Raw genomic sequence first — 12,801 nt, 5'->3', positions numbered from 1 at the left:
ATTAAAATTTCATTGTTAAAGTTTACTTGTGTTTTGTGTGTCTTCTCCTTACCTTACCACAGACGAAGTTCCAGTTTTTCTATTTTTTTTTATAACTATGTGACGAGGCCATACCCCTAGCCTTAAACAGCCGAACACCAACGCGTTACCGTCACAAGTTATATGGGGGCCTGTCCGGGAGCTTCACTCAGGTACTGGTGCTAAGTGGTAATTTATGGTAAGCGTATTTAACTTTGTTAACGTAGCTTTACTATTTTTCATTCAATTTCATTTTTTATAAGGTGCGGTGTATTGTGCATTACGAGAGTAACATATAGTGAAGGTGAGACAACTTTGGATTACGTGGTGACTGTAGGCCTCAGTCATACTCTTAATTGGTCATCTCTCCCTCCTTGTTATTACTCGTATTTACCATCTATGTCCCTTGAATATTTCTCATTCTGACAGATCATCATATTGGTACCCTGGTACTGTGGTCTGCCCCGGGTCAAGAGTACCCAATCTTCTGCAATCTGACTGTAGGAGGACAAAGAGGGCCATAGTTCCTCTAGCTCGAACTTTAGTTGCTGAATTGGGACCTCAGCAGCAGTTCTCGTCACCAGTTGACACCTCGCACCCCTACACGTCAGTCAGAGATGATGATACATACAACGGTAGGGAATTAGCTTATTTTTTCAGAGCACAAAAGTTCGCTAATTCTGTAAGTATCATATTAAATTCAGTAGGAAAAACTTGCTTTATGTCCTTTAGAGACTTGGCAAGGTATGCCTACATCCTTGGACTACCAATTTTACTTTTGAAGCATTTAACTGTTTCATTTGTTTTCGAAACTTTGTTTCATTTGTTAGTAGGATTTTCTTGCCCTTATTCTCTTACATGAGTACCGGGTACAAGATTTCCTGCGCCCTTGATTTCATTTAATCATTTAATATCTTTCACTTAACGTTAATTGTTAAAGATCACACAGGATAGGTACCAGTTGCCACGTTGTCCTGTTTCTGACATTTCATTATTGAACATTCGTGTACCTTTATTTGCTAATTTCACCATGTTTCGTCTCCAAACTTTCCGTGCAAATCCAGCAGGTGAAATAGGGACTTTAAGTCGTGCCAAGAGGACTGAACTACAAACTCTTGCACATGAGTATCAACTAGAAGTTCCCTATCAAGCCAACAAAAATGACCTACACAACCTGTTGCTGGATTACTATTTAGAGCAAGGTAAGATAGACTCTGAAACTCATGAAACTTACTATATTGCAGATAAAACTGACTTGGCAACGATGAAACTTAAACTAGAGCTGGCTAAGATTGAACGTGAGCAGCAAAAGGAAGCCCGCGAACAGCAAAGGGAAGCCCTCGAACAACAAGAACGAGCAGCTGCCATACGAAGGGAAGAACACGAACGCGAAGCCGCTTTGAGGAGAGACGAACAAGAACGAGAAATCACCCTCAGAGAACGTGAAGCGGCTTTGAGGAGAGAAGAACACGAACGTGAGGTCGCATTACTCCGTGAACGTGAACGAGTACAGCTTGAAACCAAACAACGCGAGTTGGAGATGCAACGCGAACATGACAAGCAACAAGCAACTCTGGCTCTAGAGTGTCGTCAACGTGAAATCGCCTTGGAAACTTCACACTTCACTCAACGCCAGCAAGCTACTGCCAATCTTCCCGTCAGTTTTAATATATCACATGCAAGTAAGTTAATGCCATCCTTTGTAGAAGCAGAAGTTGATGTGTTCTTTACCACCTTTGAAACCCTTGCTAATCAACTCAGTTGGCCTGTCGACCAATGGGCCACACTTCTCAGAGTCCATCTTACAGGTAGAGCTGCAGTCACACTCAGTACTTTGGCGTCTGAGAATGACTACTACACTCTGAAACAAGCAGTGTTAGACGCCTACCTACTTTCCACCGAAAGTTATAGAAGGAAATTCCGTGACCACCTGAAGGCAAGTACCACTACCTTCCTCGAGTTTGCTAACACGAAACGGAGGTATTTCATGAAATGGCTGGAAGCAGCACATGTCTCTACTTTTACAGAACTCGTCAACCTGATGCTTGTTGAAGAATTCTTGAGACGTGTGCCGCCTCCTGTCCGCCTCTACTTAGCAGATAAAGAAGAAACCGACTACCTGAAGTGTGCTAAGTCGGCTGACACTTACAGCCTCATCCACCGGCTGACACCTGAACCATCCTCCAGTAAGAAGTCGTGGTACAGTTACGAGAAGGTGAGCCCCGATCAAGCTGGTTCACAACTGTACTGCAAGTATTGTAGACTCTATGGACATACCATAGACAAGTGTGGTAAGTCTCAATACAAGGGAACCACTGACCAACAACGACCCAAACCAACTCCTCCTAAGTCCGGTAAGCCTGTGATGAATGTTGGTGTTGATGTTAATGATCTTTCTCTTTTCAGTAACCACCTGTATACTGGAACTGTCTCTGCCAACGGTTCAAATCCGGAGGGACGTTTCAAATTGAAGATCTTGAGGGACACAGCGGCTCTACAATCGATCATCTTGAAGTCGGCTGTGCCCAACATAGTCTACACCGGGGAAACAGTCTTCATCACTGACCTCACTGCTACCACTCCATACCCTCTCGCCAGAGTCCACCTGGATTGTCCCTACGTGAACGGGGAAGTCCAAGTCGCCGTCAGGGAAAAGCCTTTTCCCATGCCTGGAGTGCAACTTCTCCTAGGCAACGACTTGGCAGAAGACCTGCAACCAACCAACCTGATCGTCATGGACAAACCCCAGGTGTGTAACTCTGTGCCAAGTAACCCTATTCTTGAGTATGTTCCAGCAGAGGTTCAAGAGAGTGATGATGTTTCTCCTCCGGTTCTCGTGACCACCCGTGCACAAGCCGCACGTCCACAGCCAGCTGACTCTACTGCTACCGCTGTCCCTCAAGACCCTCAGAAACTACCCCCGCATCTGACCAAGTTGGAGTTCCGTAAGTTGCAGAGGGAAGATCTTACTTTAACACCATTGTTTTTCCAGGCTGAGACTCAACCCGACAGTATTCCTGGGTTCTTCCTAGAGAACGACTTGCTCTACCGCAGATATAGACCCAGTAAACTGAAGGAGGACGACGATTGGGCCAACATCGAACAACTTGTGATTCCCACCAGCCTGCGGCCCACTATTCTACACCTGGCCCATGGAGCATTCTCCCACTACGGCTTCAACAAGACTTACCATGGGATTCGTCAAGACTACTACTGGCCAGGTATGGTAAACAACGTCAAACAGTACGTAAAACAGTGTCATACATGTCAGATGGCAGGCAAACCGAACGTCTCCATTCCCAGAGCACCACTGATTCCCATACAGGTGCCTGCGGAACCTTTCCACAGACTCATAATAGACTGTGTTGGTCCTTTACCTCGGACCAGTTCAGGTAACGCCTACATCCTAACCATCCTGTGTCCTACCACCAGATTTCCCATAGCAGTTCCAGTGAAGAACATCACGGCTGCTACGGTTATCAAACATCTACTGAAGATCTTCACTCAATACGGATTTCCCAGGGAGATTCAAAGTGACTGTGGCACCAACTTCACCAGTGATCTCTTCAAAAGGACACTGGAGGAGTTCAACATCAAACAGGTATTGTCCAGCCCCTATCATCCTGCTTCACAGGGTTCTCTTGAACGTAGTCATCAGACCATCAAAGCACTCTTGAAAAAGTTTTGTAGTGAAACCTCGAAGGATTGGGATAAGCAGATTGACCTAATAATGTGTATTTTCAGAAGTCTCCCCAATGAGTCCCTAGGAGTATCTCCTTATGAGATGCTCTACGGCCGTAAGTGCCGTACTCCCCTTAAGGCTTTCAAAGACTCTCTCAGAGATGCCACCTTCAGTGAGCATCAGAATGTGCCCCAGTTTCTTCAAAACCTTCAACACATTCTAGAGAGAGTCCACCGCTTTGCTCATGATAATCTATTGAAAGCCCAGGTGAGAATGAAGACTCATTACGACCAGACCAGCAAAGTAAGAAAATTCAAGCCTGGAGACTTCGTCCTTGCTTATTTCCCTATCCCAGGTTCACCTTTACAAAACAGATTTTCAGGACCCTACTGCGTCAAAGAGTGCAGAAGCAACAACACATACGTCATAGAGACTCCAGATAGGCGGCGGAAGACCCAGCTGTGCCACGTCAACCTCCTGAAGCAATATAATGGTACTCCTCCCACTGTCTTGATTAATTGTTCTACCTTCACAGAACCCTACATCCACAGTGAGACCATCCCGGCTTCTTCTCCCGAAAGCACTGACAAGGAGTCGGCGCTTTCTAATTCCAAAATCCTTAATGATCTTCCCAAATGCTTTCAGGATAATAATCGTGCTCCTATGCCCTCTTCTAATTCCACTCTCACCTCGTCAGATAAGCCCTTCATCCTCCATGTCGACGCCAATGGTACCGACGTGGGTGGTGTCGTGATGCAGCAACGAGGCGAGAAGAATACACCTGTCAGCGACTACTGCTACAAGGATCTACGGAACAATTGGCAAGGAGCTGCTCTTCCTCATCCTGAAGCTTCAGCACTTCACTCCACACCTGAAAAGTGCTCGGTCCACCATCAATACGGACCACACCACCCTACACCTCCTGCAGCACGCCCACTTCTCATCTCAACGTCTTCTACTATGGGCTTGCTACCTGCAGAAATTCAACCTGGAGACACGCTATACCAAGAGTCTGACAACATCTTAGCCCATGATCTCTCCAGAGTTTATGAAGTAGAAGCAACTCTATCCATTACTCCACCACATAACGACGTACTTCTTCCAGAACCGCAGGCTTCGGGGGAGAGTTGTGACGATAATCTCCTTCAAGAGATTGAGCCTGCTCTTCCCTCCAAAATTACGTCTTCACAATTATATAAAAAGACTATGGAAGAAATGTCCAACAACACCAACAAGGCTTGCCAGGGTGAGCAGAAACGTATGCAACCAGCCACCTGTTCGAACTCCAACCACCAAACTACCCGTTGATCGCTACGGCTCCGCTGATTGGTCGCCGGTCTGGCTGCACCTGCACTCGCCCCCAATACTACCTGATGTCTGGGGTCGCCCCAACATCAGTCCTCAGAATGTTCCGTGCTTTCGTAGCCAGCACTCCTCCCAGCTAGACGTTAGCGTGTACTGAGAGAGGTGGTGGCTTTAAGCCAATATTCCAGCACCTCCCACTTAACTTTTGTGTTGCACTTCTTGTTATTTTGCCTTAACGTAACTTTCCTTGTGTCATTTAAGTATTCTTATTATTTTGATTCATTGATTTTATTATACATATTTGTTTGTGCATTATTTTCATGTTTTGATTTATTTAACGTAATTAAAATTTCATTGTTAAAGTTTACTTGTGTTTTGTGTGTCTTCTCCTTACCTTACCACAGACGAAGTTCCAGTTTTTCTATTTTTTTTTATAACTATGTGACGAGGCCATACCCCTAGCCTTAAACAGCCGAACACCAACGCGTTACCGTCACAATATATATAGCTAAATATACTGAGGTAAATAAAGTCCATCTGTGGCTAACTGCCAACAAACTCACCCTTAACATTGACAAAACTTTCTATATTCTGTTTGGCAATAAATCCTCTAATCAAATAAATCTCAAAATAAACAATACCCAAATTTGTAACAAATTAGATGGCAAATTCCTTGGCATTCTCATTGACCACAAGCTGAATTTCCAGGGACACATTCTAAACATATCAAAAAAAGTTTCAAAAACTGTGGGCATTCTTTCTAAGATCAGATATTATGTACCACGCCCTGCCCTGGTGACTCTCTATTACTCCCTTATCTATCCATATCTCAACAATGGTATTTGTGCTTCGGGCTCTACTACCCAAAATCACTTACGTCCTCTAATTACTCAACACAAAGCTGCTATTAGGACAATATCCATTTCTGGCCCTAGACATCACTCTGTACCCCTACTCAAATCTCTGAATATGTTAGACAATAAGTCACTGCACATTCTCTCATGTGTATTATACATATATAAAACGCTAAACTATAATGCCAATCCTGATCTCAAAAGTTTCATAGAAGGTTGTAACAGAACCCATGAGCACCACACCAGAAATAAATACAGTTTTGATATTCCTAGAGTACGACTTAATCAAACCAGAAATGCTCTACAAATCAAGGGGCCCAGAATGTGGAATGACCTTCCCAACCATTTTAAAGACTGTACCTTTCTCAACCAGTTTAAGTTAAAAACGAAGCTATACCTAATAAATTCCCTGTAACCTACCTTACCTCTCTGTTGTCAACCCATGTATGTTTTTTGTTTTTTTTTGTTTTTCATATCAACGCTGTTTGAATGTAATTTTCTGTAATAATTTGTAATTGTATTTTTGCTGCTTTTTCAACAATGTTCCCCCCCTCTTTTACCTCTATTTTTATTTGTACTCAACACATTTTATTCTTTTTACCCATTAGTTTTAAGCTTTAGTCATTAGTGTTTTTTCCTGCCCGAAACGCTTTGCGTAATAGTGGCTTTAGGCATTGTATGTACTAGCTCTATCTATAAAGCCAACAAACTTTGTAAAATCTCTTTATGTATGTACCTTTACCTAAATAAAAATTATTATTATTAGTATATATATATATATATATATATATATATATATATATATATATATATATATATATATATATATGTCGTACCTAGTAGCCAGAACGCACTGCTCAGCCTACTATGCAAGGCCCGATTTGCCTAATAAGCCAAGTTTTCATGAATTAATTGTTTTTCGACTACCTAACCTACCTAACCTAACCTAACCTATCTTTTTCTGCTACCTAACCTAACCTAACCTATAAAGATAGGTTAGGTTAGGTTAGGTAGGGTTGGTTAGGTTCGGTCATATATCTACGTTAATTTTAACTCCAATAAAAAAAGATTGACCTCCGACATATTGAAATAGATAGCTTTATCATTTCATAAGAAAAAAATTAGAGAAAATATAATTATTCAGGAAAACTTGGCTTATTAGGCAAATCGGGCCTTGCATAGTAGGCAGAGAAGTGCGTTCTGGCTACTAGGTACGACATATATATATATATATATATATATATATATATATATATATGTCGTACCTAGTAGCCAGAACTCACTTCTGAGCCTACTATGCAAGGCCCGATTTGCCTAATAAGCCAAGTTTTTATGAATTAATTGCTTTTCGACTACCTAACCTAACCTAACCTATAGAGATAGGTTAGGTTAGGTTAGGTAGGGTTGGTTAGGTTCGGTCATATATCTACGTTAATTTTAACTCCAATAAAAAAAAATTGACCTCTTACATAATGAAATGGGTTGCTTTATCATTTCATAAGAAAAAAAATAGAGAAAATATATTATTTCATGAAAACTTGGCTTATTAGGCAAATCGGGCCTTGCATTGTAGGCTGAAAAGTGAGTTCTGGCTACTAGGTACGACATATATATATATATATATATATATATATATATATATATATATATATATATATATATATATATATATATATATATAAATATATATAAATATATATATATATATATATACATATATATATATATATATATAAATATATATATATATATATATATATATATATATATATATATATATATATGTCGTACCTAATAGCCAGAACGCACTTCTCAGCCTACTATTCAAGGCCCGATTTGCCTAATAAGCCAAGTTTTCATGAATTAATGTTTTTTCGTCTACCTAACCTACCTAACCTAACCTAACCTAGCTTTTTTTGGCTACCTAACCTAACCTTACCTATAAATATAGGTTAGGTTAGGTTAGGTAGGGTTGGTTAGGTTCGGGCACATATCTACGTTAATTTTAACTCCAATAAAAAAAAATTGACCTCATACATAGAGAAAAGGGTTGCTTTATCATTTCATAAGAAAAAAATTATAGTAAATATATTAATTCAGGAAAACTTGGCTTATTAGGCAAATCGGGCCTTGAATAGTAGGCTGAGAAGTGAGTTCTGGCTACTAGGTACGACATATATATATATATATATATATATATATATATATATATGTCGTACCTAGTAGTTAGAACGCACTTCTCAGCCTACTATGCAAGGCCCGATTTGCCTAATAAGCCAAGTTTTCCTGAATTATATATTTTCTCTATTTTTTTCCTTATGAAATGATAAAGCTACCCATTTCATTATGTATGAGGTAAAAAAAAATTTATTGGAGTTAAAATTAACATAGATATATGACCGAACCTAACCAACCCTACCTAACCTAACCTAACCTATCTGTATAGGTTAGGTTAGGTTAGGTAGCTGAAAAAGTTAGGTTAGGTTAGGTTAGGTAGGTTAGGTAGTCGAAAAAACATTAATTCATGAAAACTTGGCTTATTAGGCAAATCGGCCCTTGCATAGTAGGCTGAGAAGTGCGTTCTGGCTACTAGGTACGACATATATATATATATATATATATATATATATATATATATATATATATATATATATATATAAATAAATAAATTTTTTTTTAGGTAAGGTACATACATACAAGAGATTTTAGAAAGTTTGCTGGATTAATAGGTAGAGCTAGTACATACAATGCCTAAAGCCACTATTACGCAAAGCTTTTCGGGCAGGAAAAACATTAATGACTAAAGCTTAATACTAATGGGTATAAAGAAAAAAATTTGTTTAAAACAAATAAAAATAGAGGTAAAAGAGGGGGGAACATGGCTGAAAAAGCAGCACAAATACAATTACAAATTATTACAGACAATTACATTCAAACAGCATTGTTTTGAAAAAAAACAGACATAGGTTGACAACAGAGGGGTAAGGTAGGTTACAGGGAATTTATTAGGCAGTGCTTCGTTTTTATCTTAAACTGGTTGAGAGAGGTACAGTCTTTAACATAGTTGGGAAGGTCGTTCCACATTCTGGGTCCCTTGATTTGAAGAGCATTTTTAGTTTGATTAAGTCGTACTCTAGGAATATTAAAACTGTATTTATTTCTGGTATGGTGCTCATGGGTTCTGTTACAACCTTCAATGAATGTTTTGAGGTCAAGATTGGCATTACTGTTCAGCGTTTTATATATGTATAATACACATGAGAGAATGTGCAGTGACTTAATATCTAACATATTCAGAGATTTGAGTAGGGGGCCGAGAGATGTCTGGGGCTAGAGTTGGATATTGTCCTAATAGCAGCTTTGTGTTGAGTAATTAGAAGACGTAAATGATTTTGGGTAGTAGAACCCCAAGCACAAATACCATAGTTGAGGTATGGATAGATGAGGGAGTAATAGAGAGTCACCAGGGCAGGGCGGGGTACAAAATATCTGATCTTAGAAAGAATGCCAACAGTTTTTGAAACTTTTTTTGATATATTTAGAATGTGTCCCTGGAAATTCAGCTTGTGGTCGATGAGAACGCCAAGGAATTTGCCATCTAATTTGTTACAAATTTGGGTATTGTTTATTTTGAGATTTATTTGATTAGGGGATTTATTGCCAAACAGAATATAGAACGTTTTGTCAATGTTAAGGGTGAGTTTGTTGGCAGTTAGCCAAAGATGGACTTTCTTTTGCTCAGTATTTACTGTGGCATTTAGAGCAAGGGGGTCAGGACTGGAGTAAATGAAGGTTGTGTCGTCAGCAAATAGAATAGGTTTGAGGTGTTGGGAGGCATTTGGAAGGTCAATAATGTAGATGAGAAAGAGGAGAGGGCCAAATATGCTGCCCTGAGGAACACCAATGTTGATGGGTACGGTGGGAGAAATTGTATTATTCACAGAAACATACTGGAGCCTGTCAGTAAGGTAAGATTTAAGTAAGGTATGCCTTAAGTAAGGTAAGGCATACTTGGCCCTCTCCTCTTTCTCATCTTCATTAATGACCTTCCAAATGCCTCCCAACACCTCAAACCTATTCTATTTGCTGACGACACAACCTTCATTTACTCCAGTCCTGACCCCCTTGCTCTAAATGCCACAGTAAATACTGAGCTATATAAAGTCCATCTTTGGCTAATTGCCAACAAACTCACCCTTAACATTGACAAAACTTTCTATATTCTGTTTGGCAATAAATCCTCTAATCAAATAAATCTCAAAATAAACAATACCCAAATTTGTAACAAATTAGATGGAAAATTCCTTGGCATTCTCATTGACCACAAGCTGAATTTCCAGGGACACATTCTAAATATATAAAAAAAAGTTTCAAAAACTGTTGCTGTTGACATTCTTTCTAAGATCAGATATTATGTACCCCGCCCTGCCCTGGTTACTCTCTATTACTCCCTCATCTATCCATACCTCAACTATTGTATTTGTGCTTGGGGTTCTACTACCCAAAATCATTTACGTCCTCTAATTACCCAACACAAAGCTGCTATTAGGACAATATCCTACTCTGGCCCCAGACATCACTCGGTGCCCTTACTCAAATCTCTGAATATGTTAGATATTAAGTCACTTCACATTCTCTCTTGTGTATTATACATATATAAAACGCTGAACTGTAATACCAATCCTGACCTCAAAAGCTTTATTGAAGGTTGTAACAGGACCCATGAGCACCACACCAGAAATAAATACAGTTTTGATATTCCAGGAGTACGACTTAATCAAACTAGAAATGTTCTACAAATCAAGGGACCCAGAATGTGGAATGACCTTCCCAACCATGTTAAAGACTGTACCTCTCTCAACCAGTTTAAGATAAAAACTAAACACTACCTTATAAATTCCCTGTAACCTATGTTACGACCCTGGGTTCTCCAGTGGAAACCAGAGGTCAAAATTGAGCTATTAAACTTTCTGGTAGTACAGTTGAGTGCATCACGAGCGGCAATTGTTTGTATCTTCCCTGCCAGACGTAAGACTATTCTTGTTTCTCAAAGAGCATTTAAAGACTGAGCTGGGGGGTTGATTATTAAATAATAACATAGGCACCAACTTTGCTTACTAATACTTTCTAATCATTTGTAAAGTAACAATACGTTGCATAGGGGAAGATCTTTAATGTGCTTACCTGCACGATCAATTAGGCTCCTTCCGGCACCACGACATGCGGGAGGCCTAGCTGGTCACTAGGAGCGTTCTTCTCTGGCTGGCGTTCGTGGGGACGAGACCTACTCTGTGGCTGCACCCCTACTCTCCTCCCTTCTCCTCTTACTTATTTCCCTTACCTTAAGTTCCTGTACCATTAAGTTAAGTACTGTATGGTGTTTTAAGTGTGCCTACTCTGGTAGTAACGATTGGTGAGACCTGGGGGTAGTATTTGCCAGTGTTTTGGGTACCCCTAAGTGTGGTGTTTTGTATTAGGGTACCACGTGGTTTCATTACCCTAAGCTGCATCCAGCTTCAGTGCTTATCCAGTAGTACTTTACCCTAGCTTGTTCTTAGTGTAAACCTTGTATCCTGCCTAAGTGGACCAAGGCTTTTTAACGTAAGGTAGTGTGGTAAAGTTATTATTATTATTGTTATTGGTGTGAGTGTATATGGGGGGTTGTTAAGGGGTTAATAAATAAGTACATGAATTACAGAGTATCCCTTCTTCCTGTGTGGGAGTGCATTGATCAACCCTTAGACTGACATATATGGTCTAGTAGCCAATTAATATTACTGTGGATAGTTTATTTTGGGGGCCGGGCCTTTTAGCTCTCCCATATTTGATACTCTGTCTTCTAACTACCCTTACCCCTTAATAGTACCAGTTCCCCCATAGAAGCCCACATCACACAAATATTTATAACAACCTACCTTACCCCTCTATTGTCAACCCATCTGTTATTTTTTTTAATCAACACTGTTTGTCAACCTATTGTATTTGTGCTGCTTTTTCAGTCATGTTCCCCCTTTTTTATCTTTATTTGTATTTGTTCTCAACACATTTTATTTTTTATGCTCAATTAGTATTAAGTTCTAGATATTAATGTTTTTCCTGTCCGAAACGCATTGCGTAATAGTGGCTTTAGGCATTGTATGTACTAGCTCTATCTATATATCGATCCATTAATGTAACATCACTTGTATGTATGTACCTTACCTGAATAAACATATTTATATTTATTTATTTATTTATTTATTTGAGGTATTGCAGGGAGTGTCCTCTGACTCCATAATGATGTAATTTAAGAAGAAGGTTTTGGTGGTTGACAGTGTCAAAAGGCTTACGCAGGTCCACAAATAACCCAACAGGGAACTCCTTTTTATCAAGAGCTGCATGAATCAAGTTAATCATGCTAATAAGTGCATCGTTAGTGCTTTTTTTGGGTCTGAAGCCATATTGACATGAGCTAAGTATATTGTGTTTGGCTAGAAAAGAGTAAAGCTGCTTGTAGAATAGTTTTTCAAATATTTTTGACAAGTTAGGCAGGATTGATATAGGTCTGTAGTTGTTAACATCTGTGAGATCACCACATTTGTGGACAGGGGTTACTCTTGCTTTTTTTTAGAATGTCTGGAAAGGTTTGAAGTTCAATTGACTTGTTGAAGAGCAATGCAATAGCAGGGGCTAAAGATCTGGAGGCTTTTTTTTGTAAATTAAAGTTGGTATCTCCTCGAGGGCACTAGACTTGGTTTTAAGGGAAAGGATTATCTCATTGACATCAGTGGAATTAGTAGGCTTTAGGTACAGAGACTGTGGATAGTTACCTGTAAGATAGTCCTATATATATATATATATATATATATATATATATATATATATATATATATATATATATATATATATATATATATACATATATATATATATGTCGTACCTAGTAGCCAGAACTCACTTCTC

The sequence above is a fragment of the Procambarus clarkii genome, chromosome 38 (assembly GCF_040958095.1).
Source record: "Procambarus clarkii isolate CNS0578487 chromosome 38, FALCON_Pclarkii_2.0, whole genome shotgun sequence".
NCBI lineage: Eukaryota > Metazoa > Arthropoda > Malacostraca > Decapoda > Cambaridae > Procambarus > Procambarus clarkii.
The sequence above is the reverse complement of the archived record's forward strand: the minus strand, read 5'-3'. Positions refer to the sequence as shown.